This window comes from Gorilla gorilla, chromosome 9, assembly GCF_029281585.2.
Source record: "Gorilla gorilla gorilla isolate KB3781 chromosome 9, NHGRI_mGorGor1-v2.1_pri, whole genome shotgun sequence".
NCBI classification, from domain to species: domain Eukaryota; kingdom Metazoa; phylum Chordata; class Mammalia; order Primates; family Hominidae; genus Gorilla; species Gorilla gorilla.
The window spans coordinates 110,181,580-110,197,861 of NC_073233.2; the positions used below are offsets into that span (position 1 = coordinate 110,181,580).

The following is a 16,282-nucleotide window of genomic DNA, read 5'->3' on the forward strand; positions in this document are numbered from 1 at the left end:
CTTTGCAGGCCGGGAAATCCAAGATGGAGGCACTGGCAGGTGTGGAACTTGGTGAGGGCCAGCTTCCTGGTTTACAGATGTCTATCTGATTGTATCCTCACATGGCAGAAAGCAGGGAGAGAGGAAGCAAACTCTCTCCTGTATTTTCTTATAAGGCCACTAATGCCCATTCATGAGGGCTCTACCCTCAAGACCTAATCACCTCCCAAAGGCCCCACCTCCTGATACCATCACAGTGTTGGTTAGGCCTTCAACATATGAATTTTGGGGAGCATAACTTTCCTCTATAACACCATCAGACTCATAATAAAGTGCCTTATCATGGCCTTCAAGGCTCTGCTTGTCCTGACCTTGCCTGAGCCTCTAACCCAGTGCTTCTCTTGCCCCCCAGGGGACATTTGGCAATGTTTGGGGCCTTTTTTGGTAGTCACAGCTTGGGATGGAGCAAAGGAAGGTGTTACTGGCATCTAGCAATACAGGCCAGGGATGCTGCTTAACATCCTACAATGCACAGGACAGCCCTCGGCAAATAATCGTCCAGCCCAAAATATCAGCAGTGCCAAGGCTGAGAAGCCCGGCTCCCTCCTCTCCTACTGCTTCTCTCTCCTTATTCACTCCACTCCAGCCGCTAGCTCAGTGCAGGCCTCGACACATGTTCCCACTCTCTAGAAGCTTGTCTTCCCACCGCACCTCTCATGTTCAGGTCTCAGCTCAGATGCAACTTCCCCAGACAGGAGGCTGGCAACCTGTTCAAGGCATGTTCCTCCCAACCTCTCCTGTTCTCTTCGCTCCCATCCCCCTGATATCTTTCTCCACGACACTCACCATGATTCACAAATCCAGATTTATTTGAACTTTGTCGTGCTTCTTTCTTGCTATACTATGAACTCCACACACTATATGTTCATCCATTAGTAGGTGCTAAGCATATTCTATGTGCTCAAAACATACTTGAGTGAATTAATAACATTTTCCAGAAAATGCCTTGGTTTGGGGAAGCTAAATTCCAGATGCATTTAGAGGGAAATTTCGTTGCAGTTTAGTTACAGTGTGGCATTTATCATTTATTTTATTACTGATTATCCAAATTTTTGGCCATCAGCATGTTTTCAGAGACTGTCTTATAATATTTGCTTTGCCGTGGAGAACACCTCATTATTGCGATGGCCTTTGTTGCCCACCTGCCCACCCACCTCCTGCACTCCCCCTGGCTACGCTGGCAGTGCTCCTGTTCCTCACAAGCACTAGGCTCAGTCCCCTCCAGGGCTCCACACTTGCTGTTCTCTCTGCCCCTAGACCTTCCCACATGGCTCACTTATTTCAGATCTCAGCTCAAATATGAAATCTTCCTGGTTTACAGAAAGCCCAGATGGGCTTTCCTGAGTATCTCTCTAGAATCATCACTGCTGTCTCCTTCCTATCCCACTGTCTTTTCTTTTGGAGCATATCCACTATCCACTTGTGCACTGTCTCCCCAGCTACAATGTCTGCTTACCAAGGACAGGACTTTGCCTGTCTTGTTCATGGCATCCCCAGCCCCTAGAATAGGGCCTCTGGTAAAGACTGTTGAGTGAAGAGTTCCAGAACACAGGGAAAGGTACACAGCAGCAGTAATAAGGATGAGCAACCTCTGTGCAGCAACAACTGTCCACCCTCTAAAAAGCTGCTTTCAGAAAGGAAGGGGCAGATTGTCCAATTTTCTCCAGTAAATGCTGCTACCATCTTCTCTGCTAGGAAGGGGTTTTCTAAAATTTTAATTTAATTTAATTTAATTTAATTTAATTTGAGATGGAGTCTTGCAGTGTCGCCCAGGCTGGAGCGCAGTGGCACGATCTCAGCTCACTGTAACCTCCGTCTCCTGGGTTTAAGCGATTCTCCTGCCTCAGTCTCCCAAGTAGCTGGGATTACAGGTGCCTACCACACCTGGCTAATTTTTGTATTTTGAGTAGAGATGGGGTTTCGTCATGTTGGCCAGGCTGGTCTTAAACTCCTGACCTCAGGTGATCCACCTGCCTCGGCCTCCCAAAGTGCTGGGATTACAGGTGTGAGCCACCGCGCCTGGCCAGGGAGGGCTTATTTTGAGCCCAACTTGGATGAATTTCTCATGTGTCCTGTGGTATCTCACTGCCTCCTCAGCACACCACCTTGTTATTCTTACAGAAGGTGTGGTGCCAACAGCAGTGAGTGAGGCTACCCAAGCTTCTGGTGGGGAGGAATATTCTGGAAACAGAAGGACACAGATAGAAGGAGTTACAACTGATCTTATACTCTTGGTCATAACTCTATTATAGTCTTAGGTCTAAGTCTCAGAACTATGAAACACTCTTAGGACATTCTTAATGTCCTTAGAAACTAAGAAAAACTTAGGAAGACTTGTCATATAAGGGAAGAGCCAAATGAATGATGTTCACAGTTCTGAATCATGTCAAACAGATAATCTTCATAGTGGCGTTTTAAATTTTCTCACCATAAGATGAAGACAGAGATCCACTGTACCGTTCAGTGCAGGTTATGCAATTGGAAAAAATAGGAGGATAATTCTTCTTCAGTATTTTCTAGTCTTAATAGGGCCGCATTTTCTTTTGTTACTAAATGTACAATGTCACATCTTCTATTCTTGTTGCCAGATGAATGTGATCTAGCACAATACTATCCTGTTAGCATTTCTATGCAAATATGAGTCAGTGGTATTATGCTGAGCTGGAAGTTAAATAAAAAGTAATTTAACCACAGGCCGGGCACGATGGCTCATGCCTGTAATCCCAGCACTTTGGGAGGACACAGTGTCTCATGCCTGCAATCCCAGCACTTTGGGAGGCCAAGGTGGGCGGTTCACCTGAGTTCAGGAGTTTGAGACCAGTGGCCAACATGGCGAAACCCCGTCTCTACTAAAAACACAAACATTAGCTGGGCATGGTGGGCACCTGTAATCCCAGTTACTTGGGAGGCTGAGGCAGAAGAATTGCTTGAACCCGGGAGGCGGATGTTGCAGTGAGCAGAGATCGGCCACTGAACTCCAGCCTGGGTGACAGAGTGAGACTCCGTCTCCAAAAAAACAAAAAGAAGTAATTAACCACAAAGACAATTACAGTTTACGTAGGTGTTTACAAGTCTGAGACGGTGGGAAAAGTTGACCTTTTTTAAAAAAAACACCTAACATTCCCTGAAATATCTTGACCTTTTAGAGCTGAACTACAATACATGGTTTCACACTTAAGATGAAATTATGCTCATATTAATATCAAAATATCTGGTTTGTTTTTTGGACTTTCCTAGTCTTTGCAGTCATATTAAATAAATGAAAGAAAAGTAAAAAGTAAAAGTAAAAATACCATGAAGCTATAGATTATGTTTTTTTTTTGTATTCTTTAATTTTATTTTTTAAAATTTTACTTCAAGTTCCAGGATACATATGCAGAATGTGCAGGTTTGTTACATAGGTATACATGTGCCATGGTGCTTTGCTGCACCTGTCATCTAGGTTTTAAGCCCCGCATGCATTAGGTATTTGTCCTAATGCTCTCCCTCCCCTCGACCTCCACCCCCCGACAGGCCCTGGTGTATGATGTTCCCCTCCCTGTGTCCATGTGTTCTCATTTTTCAGCTCCCACTTATGAGTGAGAACATGCGGTGTTTGGTTTTCTGTTCCTGTTTGGATTTTTTACTTTAACACAACATGTACAAATCTAGCCTTCACTGTCAGATTTTGCTTTCTCACCACTAGAAGGTGCTAACAACACCATTACATGTTTCCAGTGTGACAAACTGTAAGAAGCCCAGCGAGCTCATGGGGAAATATATTCATCTGTTTATTTTTGGCAAATTTACTGATAGTAGTTTGATTTGAAACAATAACATATAGCAATCTGTTTCCTCTCTAATGGGAAGGCACCTAATTATCCATTTTGTTATTAATGTTCAATCTAGAAAAGTGATAAAAAGAATGCATAAAAAATACAATTATCTCTAGATTCAAGTATACAAAATAAACTGATGCATTCTCTTGGATTTAGTGACAATGCTTCTCGAAATTTGTACCAAGATAAAATATCAGAAGGGTGAACAAAAAATGAATGGATAAGATGTTCATCTCAACATTGTTTAAAGTACTATATAATGGCTATATTACATAACTTCATACAGTGGAACACTGTGGCCATAAAAATGATGGTGAAGATTGTGTTTATTGCCATGGAAAGCTATCCATGCAATATTTTTGTTGTTATTATTTTAAATAGAGATGTGATCTTGCTGTGTTGCCCGGGCTGGAGCACACTGGTGTGATCATAGCTCACTACAGCGTTTAACTCCTGGACTCAAGCAATCCTCCCACCTCAGCCTCCCGAGTAGCTGGGACTACAGCTAGCTCCACCATGCCCTGATAATTATAAAAATTTTTCAGTGATAGTGTCTCACTATATTGCCCAGGATGGTCTGAAACTCCTGGGCTCAAGCAATCCTCCCGCCTCAGCCTCCTGAGTAGCTGAGACTATAGGCATGTGCTACCATGTCCAGCTGATGCAATATTATTCAGTTAAAAATGCAGGCTACAGCTCTTTTTCATGGTGGCTCGAAAGTGATCAGCTGCTTCAAGATGAAGCTGAACATCTTCCTGGCCACTGCCTGCCAGAAACTCATTGAAGTGGACAATGAACACAAACTTCATACTTTTTATGAGAAGTGTATGGCCACAGAAGTTGCTGCTGATGCTCTGGGTAAAGAATGGAAGGGTTATGTGGTCTGAATCAACAGTGGGAACGACAAAGAAGGTTTCCCTATGAATCAGGGTGTCTTGACCCATGGCCATGTCCACCTGCTGCTGAATAAAAGGCATGCCTGTTACAGACCAAGAAGAACTGGAAAAAGAAAGCAAAAATCTGCACGTGGTTGCATTATGGATGCCAATCTGAGCATTCTCAACTTGGTTATTGTAAAAAAAGGAGAGAAGGATATTCCTGGACTGACTGATACTATGGTGCCTTGTCGTCTCGGGCCCAAAAGAGCTAGCAGAATCTGCAAACTTTTCAGTCTCTCTGAAGATGATGATGTCCACCAGTGTGTTGTAAGAAAGGCTTTAAACAAAGAAGGTAAGAAACCTAGGACCAAAGCACCCACGACTAAGTATCTTCTTACTCCACATGTACTGCGGCACGAATGGTGGCATATTGCTCTGAAGGAACAGAGAATTAAGGAAAATAAGGAAGTAGCTGCAGAATATGCTAAACTTTTGGCCAAGAGAATGAAGGAGGCTAAAGAGAAGCATCAAGAACAGACTGCCAAGAGACGCAGACTGTCCTCTCTGCGAGTTTCTACTTCTAAGTCTGAATCTAGTCAAAAATAAGATTTTTTGAGTAACAAATAAATAGGACAGACTAAAAAAAATGCAGGTTACAAATTGTCATTTAATATCTCATTTAAATAAAGATATGATAAAGAAAAGCATGGATCATATTCACTGAAATGATGATTGTCTCTAGACAGCGTGATTGTTTGTGATCCTTATTATCTGGTTGTGTGACCTTGAGAAAAAACCTTAGCCCCTCCGTACCTCTCAGTTTCATCATCAGCAAAATGGTGGCAATAATATTTCCTACCTCACGGCTAATATGAGGAATTTAACATATTTACATATGTAAAGCATTTAGAAGAGCACTGAACACATCACACATACTAAAAAACTATTAGCTATCATACTCATTATCCTAATTGTCCATATTTTCTAATTTTATGATGGTGTATGTGTTATTTTTATAACCAGTAAAGACAATAAACTACTTTTTTCAAAAAGATAGCTCTCACAGAGGAGGAGGGAATTAAATTCATTCCTATCTATAAGAATAGTGGCCGGGTGCGGTGGCTCACGCCTGTAATCCCAGCACTTTGGGAGGCCAAGGCAGATGGATCACCTGAGGTCAGGAGTTCAAGAGCAGCCTGGCCAACATGGCGAAACCCCATCTCTACTAAAAATACAAAAAGTGGCCAGGCATGGTGGCGTGCGAATGTAATCCCAGCTAATTGGGAGGCTGAGGCAGGAGAATTGCTTGAACCTGGGAGGTGGATGTTGCAGTGAGTGAGATCACGTCACTGCACTCCAGCCTGGGCAATGAGAGCATAACTCTGTCTCCAAAAGAAAAAAAAAAAAGAAAAAGAAAAAAGAACACTAAGTCACTTAATTCCCATTTACCTGAAAAGTTAAAATAGTCAGATGCTTTTTTAAAAATTATTATTATACTTTATTATAGGTATATGTGTGCCATGTTGGTTTGCTGCACCCATCAACTCGTCATTTACATTAGGTATTTCTCCTAATGCTATTCCTCCCCCACCCCCCAGTGCCCCGACAGGCCCTGGTGTGTGATGTTCCCTGACCTGTGTCCAAGTATTCTCATTGTTCAATTCCCATCTACAAGTGAGAACATATGGTGTTTGGTTTTCTGTCTTTGTGATAGTTTGCTGAGAATGATGGTTTCCAGCTTCATCCATGTCCCTGCAAAGGACATAAACTCATCCTTTTTTATGGCTGCATAGTATTCCATGATGTATATGTGCCACATTTTCTTAATCCAGTCTATCATAGTTGGACATATGGGTTGGTTCCAATTCTTTGCTATTGTGAATAGTGCCGCAATAAACATACATGTACATGTGTCTTTATAGTAGCATGATTTATAATCCTTTCAGTATATACCTAGTAATGGGATCACTGGGTCAAATGGTATTCTAGTTCTAGATCCTTGAGGAATCACCACACTGTCTTCCACAATGGTTGAACTAATTTACACTCCCACCAACAGTGTAAAAGCGTTCCTATTTCTCCACAACCTCTCCAGCATCTGTTATTTCCTGACTTTTTAATGATTGCCATTCTAATTGGCGTGAGATGGTATCTCACTGTGGTTTTGATTTGTATTTCTCTGATGACCAGTGATGGTGAGCATTTTTTCATGTGTCTGTTGGCTGCATAAATGTCTTCTTTTGAGAAGTGTCTGTTCATATCCTTTGCCCACTTTTTGATGGGGTTGTTTGTTTTTTTCTTGTAAATTTGTTTGGGTTCTTTGTAGATTCTGGATATTAGCCCTTTGTCAGATGAATAGATTGCAAAAATTTTCTCCCATTCTGTAGGTTGCCTGTTCACTCTGATGGTTTCTTTTGCTATGCAGAAGCTCTTTAGTTTAATTAGATCCCATTTGTCTCTTTTGGCTTTTGTTGCCATTGCTTTTGGTGTTTTAGTCATGAAGCCCTTGCCCATGCCTATGTCCTGAATGGTATTGCCTCGGTTTTCTTCTAGGGTTTTTATGGTTTTAGGTCTAACATTTAAGTCTTTAATCCATCTTGGATTGATTTTTGTATAAGGTGTAAGGAAGGGATCCAGTTTCAGCTTTCTACTTATGGCTAGCCAGTTTTCCCAACACCACTTATTAAATAGGGAATCCTTTCCCCATTTCTTGTTTTTGTCAGGTTTGTCAAAGATCAGATGGTTGTAGATGTGTGGTATTATTTCTGAGGACTCTGTTCTGTTCCATTGGTCTATATCTCTGTTTTGGTACCAGTACCATCCTGTTTTGGTTACTGTAGCCTAGTAGTATAGTTTGAAGTCAGGTAGCATGAGGCCTCCAGCTTTGTTCTTTGGCTTAGGATTGTCTTGGCAATGCGGGCTCTTTTTTGGTTCCATATGAACTTGAAAGTAGTTTTTTCCAATTCTGTGAAGAAAGTCATTGGTAGCTTGATGGGGATGGCATTAAATCTATAAATTACCTTGGGGAGCATGGCCATTTTCATGATATTGATTCTTCCTGTCCATGAGCATGGAATGTTCTTCCATTTGTTTGTATCCTCTTTTATTTCATTGAGCAGTGGTTTGTAGTTCTCCTTGAAGAGATCCTTCACATCCCTTGTAAGCTGGATTCCTAGGTATTTTATTCTCTTTGAAGCAATTGTGAATGGGACTTCACTCATGATTTGGCTCTCTGTTTGTCTGTTACTGGTGTATAGGAATGCTTGTGATTTTTGCACATTGATTTTGTGTCCTGAGACTTTGCTGAAGTTGCTTATCAGCTTAAGGAGATTTGGGGCTGAGACGATGGGGTTTTCAAAATATACAGTCATGTCATCTGCAAACAGGGACAATTTGACTTCCTCTTTTCCTAATTGAATACCCTTTATTTCTTTCTCTTGCCTGATTGCCCTGGCCAGAACTTTCAACACTATGTTGAATAGGAGCGGTGAGAGAGGGCATCCCTGTCTTGTGCCAGTTTTCAAAGGGAATGCTGCCAGTTTTTGCCCATTCAGTATGATATTGGCTGTGGGTTTGTCATAAACAGCTCTTATTATTTTGAGATACGTTCCATCAATACCTAGTTTATTGAGAGTGTTTAGCATGAAGGGCTGTTGAATTTTGTCGAAGGCCTTTTCTGCATCTATTCAGATAATCGTGGTTTTTGTCATTGGTTCTGTTTATATGATGGATTATGTTTATTGATTTGCATGTGTTGAACCAGCCTTGCATCCCAGGGATGAAGCTATCTTGATCGTGGTGGATGAGCTTTTTGATGTGCTGCTGGATTCAGTTTGCCAGTATTTTATTGAGGATTTTTGGATCAATGATCATCAGGGATATTGGTCTACAATTCTCTTTTTTTGTTGTATCTCTGCCTGGCTTTGGTATTAGGATGATGCTGGCCTCATAAAATGAGTTAGGGAGGATTCCCTCTTTTTCTATTGATTGGAATGGTTTCAGAAGGAGTGCTACCAGCTCCTCTTTGTACCTCTGGTAGAATTCGGCTGTGAATCCGTCTGGTCCTGGATTTTTTTGGTTGGTAGGCTATTAATTATTGCCTCAATTTCAGAGCCTGATATTGGTCTATTCAGGGATTCCAGTTCTTCCTGGTTTAGTCTTGGGAGGGTGTATTATCCATTTCTTCTAGATTTTCTAGTTTATTCATGTAGAAGTGTTTATAGTATTCTCTGATGGTAGTTTGTATTTCTGTGGGATTGGTGGTGATATCCCCTTTATCAGTTTTTATTGCGTCCATTTGATTCTTCTCTCTTTTCTTCTTTATTAGTCTTGCTAGTGGTCTATCAATTTTGTTGATATTTTCAAAAAACCAGCTCCTGGATTCATTGATTTTTTTGAAGGTTTTTTTGTGTCTCTGTCTCCTTCAGTTCTGCTCTGATCTTAGTTATTTCTTGCCTTCTGCTAGTTTTTGAATGTGTTTTCTCTTCCTTCTCTAGTTCTTTTAACTGTGATGTTAGGGTGTCAATTTTAGATCTTTCCTGTTTTCTCTTGTGGGCATTTAGTGCTATAAATTTCCCTCTACACACTGCTTTAAATGTGTCCCAGAGATTCTGGTGTGTTGTGTCTTTGTTCTCTTTGGTTTCAAAGAACATCTTTATTTCTGCCTTCATTTCGTTATGTACCCAGTAGTCATTCAGGAGCAGGTTGTTCAGTTTCCATGTAGTTTGAGCGGTTTTGAGTGAGTTTCTTAATCCTGAGTTCTAGTTTGATTGCACTGTGGTCTGAGAGACAGTTTATAATTTCTGTTCTTTTACATTTGCTGAGGAGTGCTTTACTTCCAACTATGTAGTCAGTTTTCAATAAGTGTGATGTGGTGCTGAGAAGAATGTATATTCTGTTGATCTGGGGTGGAGAGTCCTGTTGATGTCTATTAGGTCTGCCTGGTGCAGAGCTGAGTTCAATTCCTGGATATCCTTGTTAACTTTCTGTCTCATGGAGCTTTCTAATGTTGACAGTGGGGTGTTAAAGTCTCCCATTATTATTGTGTGGGGAGTCTAAGTCTCTTTGTAGGTCTCTAAGGATTTGCTTTATGGATCTGGGTGCTCCTGTATTGGGTGCATATATGTTTAGGATAGTTAGCTCTTCTTGTTGAATTGATCCCTTTACCATTATGTAATGGCCTTCTTTGTCTCTTTTGATCTTTGCTGCTTTAAAGTCTGTTGTTTCAGAGACTAGGATTGCAACCCCTGCTTTTTTTTGTTTTCCATTTGCATGGTAGATCTTCCTCCATCCCTTTACCTTTGGTCTTTGATGTTGGTGATCTACAGATGGGGTTTTGGTGTAGATGTCCTTTTTGTTGATGTTGGTGCTATTCCTTTCTGTTTGTTAGTTTTCCTTCTAACAGTCAGGTCCCTCAGCTGCAGGTCTGTTGGAGTTTGCTGGAGGTCCACTCCACACCCTGTTTGCCTGGGTATCACCAGCAGAGGCTGCAGAACAGCAAACATTGGAGAATAGCAAATGTTGCTCCCTGATCCTTCCTCTGGAAGCTTCATCCCAGAGGGGCACCCACCTATATGAGGTGTCTACTGTCCCCTACTGGGAGGTGCCTCCCAGTTAGGCTACACAGGGACCCACTTGAGGAGGTAGTCTGTGCGTTCTCAGAGCTCAAACACCGTGCTAGGAGAATCACCACTCTCTTCAGAACTGTCAGACAGGGACATTTAAGTCTGCAGAAGCTGTCTGCTGTCTTTTGTTCAGCTATGCCCTGCCCACAGATGTGGAGTCTATAGAGGCAGCAGACCTTGCTGATCTACAGTGGGCTCCACCCAGTTCGAGCTTCTTGGCTAGTTTGTTTACCTACTCAAGCCTCAGCAATGGCAGATGCCCCTCTCCCAGCCAGGCTGCCACCTCACTGTTTGATCTCAGTCTGCTGTGCTAGCAGTGAGCAAGGCTCTGTGGGCATGAGACCCACTGAGCCAGGCACAGGAGAGAATCTCCTTGTCTGCCAGTTGCTAAGACCTTGGGAAAAGTGCAGTATTTGGGCAGGAGTGTCCTGTTTTTCCAGGTACAGTCTGTCCTGGCTTCCCTTGGCTAGGAAAAGGAAATCCCCCAATCCCTCGTGCTTCCTGGGTGAGGCAATGCCCCGCCCTGCTTTGGCTCGCCCTCCGTGGGCTGCACCCACTGTCCAACCAGTCCCAATTAGATGAACCAGGTACCTCAGTTGGAAATGCAGAAATCACCCATCTTCTGCATCGATCACGCTGGGAGCTGCAGACCGGAGCTCTTCCTATTCAGCCATCTTGGAAAACAAGTCTTAGTCAGATGGTTTTAATGTCTAATTTTTTTTATCTATTCTAAATAAGAATTCACTTAACATATGCATTAGTCTATTCTTACATTGCTATAAAGAAATACCCGAGGCTGGGTGATTTACAATGAAAAGAGATTTAATTGTCTCATGGTTTGGCAGGCTTTAAGGAAGCATAGTGCTGGCATCTGCTTCTGGTGAGGCCTCAGAAAGGTTACAATCATGCTGGAAGGCAATCGGGATCCAGCATGTCACATGGAGAGAACAAGAGCAAGAAAGAGAGGGAGGAAATGCCATGCCCTTTTAAAAATAACCAGGTCTCAGGTGAACTAACAGAGTGAGAACCCACTCATCATGAAGGTGATGCCATTCATCAAAGATCTGCCCCCATGATCCAATATCTCCCACTTGGCCCCACCTCCAAGATTGAGGATTACATTTCAACACGAGATTAGGAGGAGTCAAACACCCAAACCATATCATTCCCCTTCTGGCCCCTCAAATTTCATGTCCTTCTCACATTATAAAATACAGTCATCCCTTCCAACAGTCCCCCAAAGCCTTACCTCATTCCAGCATCAATTCAATCAAAAGTCCAAAGTCACATCTGAGTCTCAAGTTGGGTTCCTTTTACCTACAAGCCTGTGAAGTCAAAACGAGTTATTTACACCCAAGATACAATGGTGGTAGAGGCATTGAGTAGACACTCTATTCCAAAAGGGAGAAGAAATCAGCCAAAAGAAAGAGGCAATTGGTCCCATGCAAGTCTGAAACCCAGCAGGGTAGGCATTAAACTTTAAATTCCAAAATAATTTCCCTTGCCTCCATGTCCTGTATCCTGGGCATACTGGTGCAAGATGTGGGTTCCCAAAGCCTTGGGCAGCTTTGCCCTTACGGCTTTACAGAATGCAATTTGTGGCTGCTCTAATGGGCTGGAGTTAAGTTCCTGTGGCTTTTTCATGCTGAGCTTGCAAGCTGCTGTGGCTTTACCATTCTCAGGTCTGGAGGTTCATGGCCCTCTTCCTACAGCTCCACTAGGCAGTGTCCTGCTGGAGACTCTGTAGGGTCTCAAACCCCACATTTCCTCCCAGTACTGCCCTAGTAGCGTTTCTCTGTAGGGACTCTGTCCCTACTGCAGGCTTCTGCCTGGGCATCTAGGCTTTTCCATATATCCTCTGGAATCTAGGTGGGAGTTGCCAAGCCTCCTTTACTCTTGCATTTTGTACACCTGCAGCCTTAACACCATGTGGAAGCTGCCAAGGCTTACGGTGATTTGCACTTTCCAAAGTGGCAGCTTGAGCTGTACCTATGGCCCTGTGAGCCACGGGTGGAGCTGGAGTGGCCAGGATGCAGAGAGTGGTGTCCTAAGACTGAGCAGGGAAGCAATGCCCTGTGCCTGGCCCCTGAAATAATTCTTTGCTCCTAGACCTCTGACCTGTAATGAGAGGGGCTGCCTCAAAGATTTCTGAAATGTCTTTAAGTCCTTCTTCCCATTGTCATGGATATTAGCACCTGGCTCCCTTTTAGTTATGCCAGTCTCTTTAGCAAGTGGTTGCTCCACAGCCTGCTTGGATTCTTTCTCTACCACAGAGCCAGGCAGAAAATTCTCCAAACTTTTATGCTCTGCTTCCCTTTTAAATATAAGTTCCAATTTATTTAAGTCATTTCTTTGCTCTTTCATCTGATATAGGCTCTTAGAAGCAGCCATGCTACATCTTTTTTTTTTTTTTTTTTTTTTTTTTTTTTAGACAAAGTTTTGCTCTGTTGCCCAGGCTAGAGTGCAGTGGTGCTATCTTGGCTCACTGCAAGCTCTGCCTCCCAGGTTCATGCCATTCTCCTGCCTCAGCCTCCCGAGTAGCTGGGACTACAGGCGCTCGCCACCACACCTGGCTAATTTTTTGTAGTTTTAGTAGAGACGGGGTTTCACCGTGTTAGCCAGGATGGTCTCGATCTCCTGACCTTGTGATCCACCCGTCTTGGCCTCCCAAAGTGCTGGGATTACAGGTGTGAGCCACCACGCCTGGCCCATGCTACATCTTGAATAATTTGCTGCTTAGAAATTTCTTCTGCCAGATACCCTACGTCATCATTCTTAAGTTCAAACTTCTGCAATTTCCTAGAGCATGGACACAATACAGCCAAGTTTTTTTGCTAGGGTGTAACAAGGGTGGCCTTTGCTCCAGTTCCCAATGACTTCCTCATTTCCATCTAAGACCTTGTCAGCTTTGCTCTCACTTTCCATATTTCTATCAGCATTTTGGTCACAACCATTCAAACTTTCCCTCATCTTCCTGTCTTCTTCTGACCCCTCCAAACTCTTTCAGCCTCCGTTTGTTACTCAGTTGCAAAGCCAATTTCACATTTTCAGGTATCTTTATAGCAATGCCTTCCTCCCCAGTACCAATTTTCTATGTTAGTCCATTCTTGCATTGCTATATATAAATACCCAAGGCTGGGTAATTTATAAAGAAAGAAAGGTTTAATTGGCTCACAATCCTGCAGGCTTTACCAGAAGCATGGCACTGGCATCTGCTTCTGATGAGGCCTCAAGAAGCTTACAATCATGGCAGAAGGTGATGGGAGCCAGCATGTCACATGGAGAGAAGAGGAGCAAGAGAGAGTGGAAGGAGGTTCCATGCTCTTTTAAACAACCAGAGCTCAGGTGACTGACAGAGTGAGAACCTATTCATTATGAAGGAGATGGTGCTAAGCCATTCATGAAGGATCTGTCCCATGATCTAATACCTCCCATTAGGTTCCACCTCCAACATTGGGAATGACATTTCAACATGAGATTGGAGGCAACAAACATCTAAACCACATCACCATATATGGATTAATTCCAGTATTAGGTTTCTTAGTGTTAATTCAGGCTAAAGAGTAACAATTAAACAGGAGTAAAGACTGACATATATGTACTGATGTCAAAATGTGTTGTTGATGTAACAATTGGCAATTAAAAAATCATACTGATACTTTGCACCACAGTTGTTTGTGGGTAAAGAATAATCTTTGTTTGGAACAGAGGCATTTGATAGGTAAATGTCAGATAAATGGTGGATACCAAAGCCTGGGTGTAGATTGGGACAGTGCTTTACAGAGGAAAAAAATATTACTGTTCTTCAATGAAAGATGAGAAAAGGAGAGTTGAGGTAAGGGAAGGGGAGGAAAAGATAAGAGGATAAAAGAGGAGGAGGGGGACAAAAGGGGACAGTAGAGGAGGTGAGAAGGGAGAGGGGGAAGAGGAAGAAGAAAGAAGTTGGATGGAGCACTGGAGGAAGAGAGTCAACAAAGGACTTCCTAGAAATGTGCAAGTTATTGTGGGCAGTAAGTGATATGATCGACCCACTGATTCTGTAGAGTCTACGTACTTTGGCTGGTGGAAAATTATGCAAAGGCTGCATTTCACATCTATGCTGGTGCTGGTTGGTCAGCGATAGCATAGATGAAGATTCTTGAGGCACAGGGGATTATGGACCACATAAATTTTCAGTAATTCATAGAAATCTTGGGCATTCCACGTCATGCAACTTGAGCCCAAGGCAACCAAGACCTCAAGGGGCAAGATGGTCTCCAAGTAGCAGCATCCAGGTTATGTAAAAATGTGGGTGTGTATGTGTGTATGTGTGTGTGTGTGTGTGTGTGTGTGTGTGTGTGTGTGTGTGTGTTGGGGAGAAAGAGAGAGCACATATGGGGAAGAAAAAGAATTGGAGGATGGAGAGAGAAATCAGTTATACTTATGAAAAATTCAACTACATTTTTACCTTTAATCCTATAATAGTCACATTTCATGCAAATAAAATATAGAATCTCTTTTAGTTCCCTCCCTGCTTCTGGTTGGTAGTTGCATGTACTGCTCAATATCCCTGGCAAGTAACATTCAGTTATAGGAAACTCAATGCCACTGGGGGAAAGTCCTTTCCATTTGTGAATACTTCTGTGGTTAGGAAGTTCTTCACATTGAACTAAACTTTTCATTAAATATGTATTAAGTGTCTACTAAGTGACAGGCACTATTTTATGTTTTGAAGATACAAAGTCCTTGCTCTTATCAGACTTATCTTCTAGTGGGTACAAATTCTAGATGAATAAAAGATAACTATGATGCCAGATGGTTACACTGAAATACACCTAGCTATACTGTACCAGCAAATACTAAGAAGGAAAATAAATAAGTCTCAGTGTAGAAATATGGACCACAGATATAAATTTATAAGCATCCAGCTTATAATTTTCTTCAGATGCTGAGTATAAATGGCAATGAGAAAAGCCACAGGGCACTCCACTATCAATATTCGGGGCAATGTAGGGGGACTAGAAAAGCAGCCAGACAGCTGCAAATTCCAACTTCCATTTCTGTCCTCTAGAGTAGAAATGCTTCTTCAGCAAAAAATCAGTTTTTACCTTTGAAGATCACCATTCCGCATTGCATAGTGGAAACTGAGTACTTCTTAACTGTGGTGGGATCAGTTAAGCACTTCCTTCTTGCAACTTAAGTGTGATAAAGTGGCAGTGGGACTGAGGATCTGCTGGAGCTTTCCCAGGTAGAAGTGGCAGCAACAGCAACAACCTGCAGGCACTGGCAGGGCAGAGACTACAAGGCAGCAACGCCAGATCAGTGCTAGTGGCAGATGAGACCAGAAACATACACCCGATTGCCATGACAAACATTGTAATGCTGTATTAGCTACTGGAGCTAATTTCTGTATCACTGTGTGGACATAAACAGCAACAGAAGTTGGAAGAGAATGGAACCTGCCCCCTGTTGGCTGAGTCCCACCCCAAATGAATGGTGAAATTAGTAATCATCCCAGCTGGTATAATACTGGGATTGTTTGAATGCTGAAACAATTGTTTCAAATCCAACTGAAACTGTTCACTGAGAGCCACTCAGTGTGCCCTGGGGAAAGGGGGGAGGAGGAGTGGGGGGAGGGAGTGGGAAGAGGTAGATGGCCAGTAATGGAACTGTACGTATTCTGTACTCCGCGTACCCTGCCCCACCCCAAGCTGGTATGACTTCAGGTAAACACAAATTATACCATGAATCACATCTCTGCAATTCTATTCTTGAGCTATTTGATGCCCTGATGAGATGCATTTAAACCACAAATCTCAACTGTTGGGATCTGCTTGAATTCTGAGACTATTATCCAATTTACTGGCTATTAAGCCCAGATTTCTGCTACCTATAAAAATGATGCCCAGTGTCCTCAGCCAATCTACTCTTAATCATATTCACT

The 16,282-nt window shown here is 42.6% G+C and overlaps 1 pseudogene; it reads left to right on the forward strand.

Annotated features, from left to right (window-relative positions):
• The first annotated feature begins 4,553 nt into the window (after positions 1–4,553).
• LOC101126583 (small ribosomal subunit protein eS6-like) lies at positions 4,554–5,341 on the forward strand (annotated as a pseudogene).
• Positions 5,342–16,282: the final 10,941 nt, after the last annotated feature.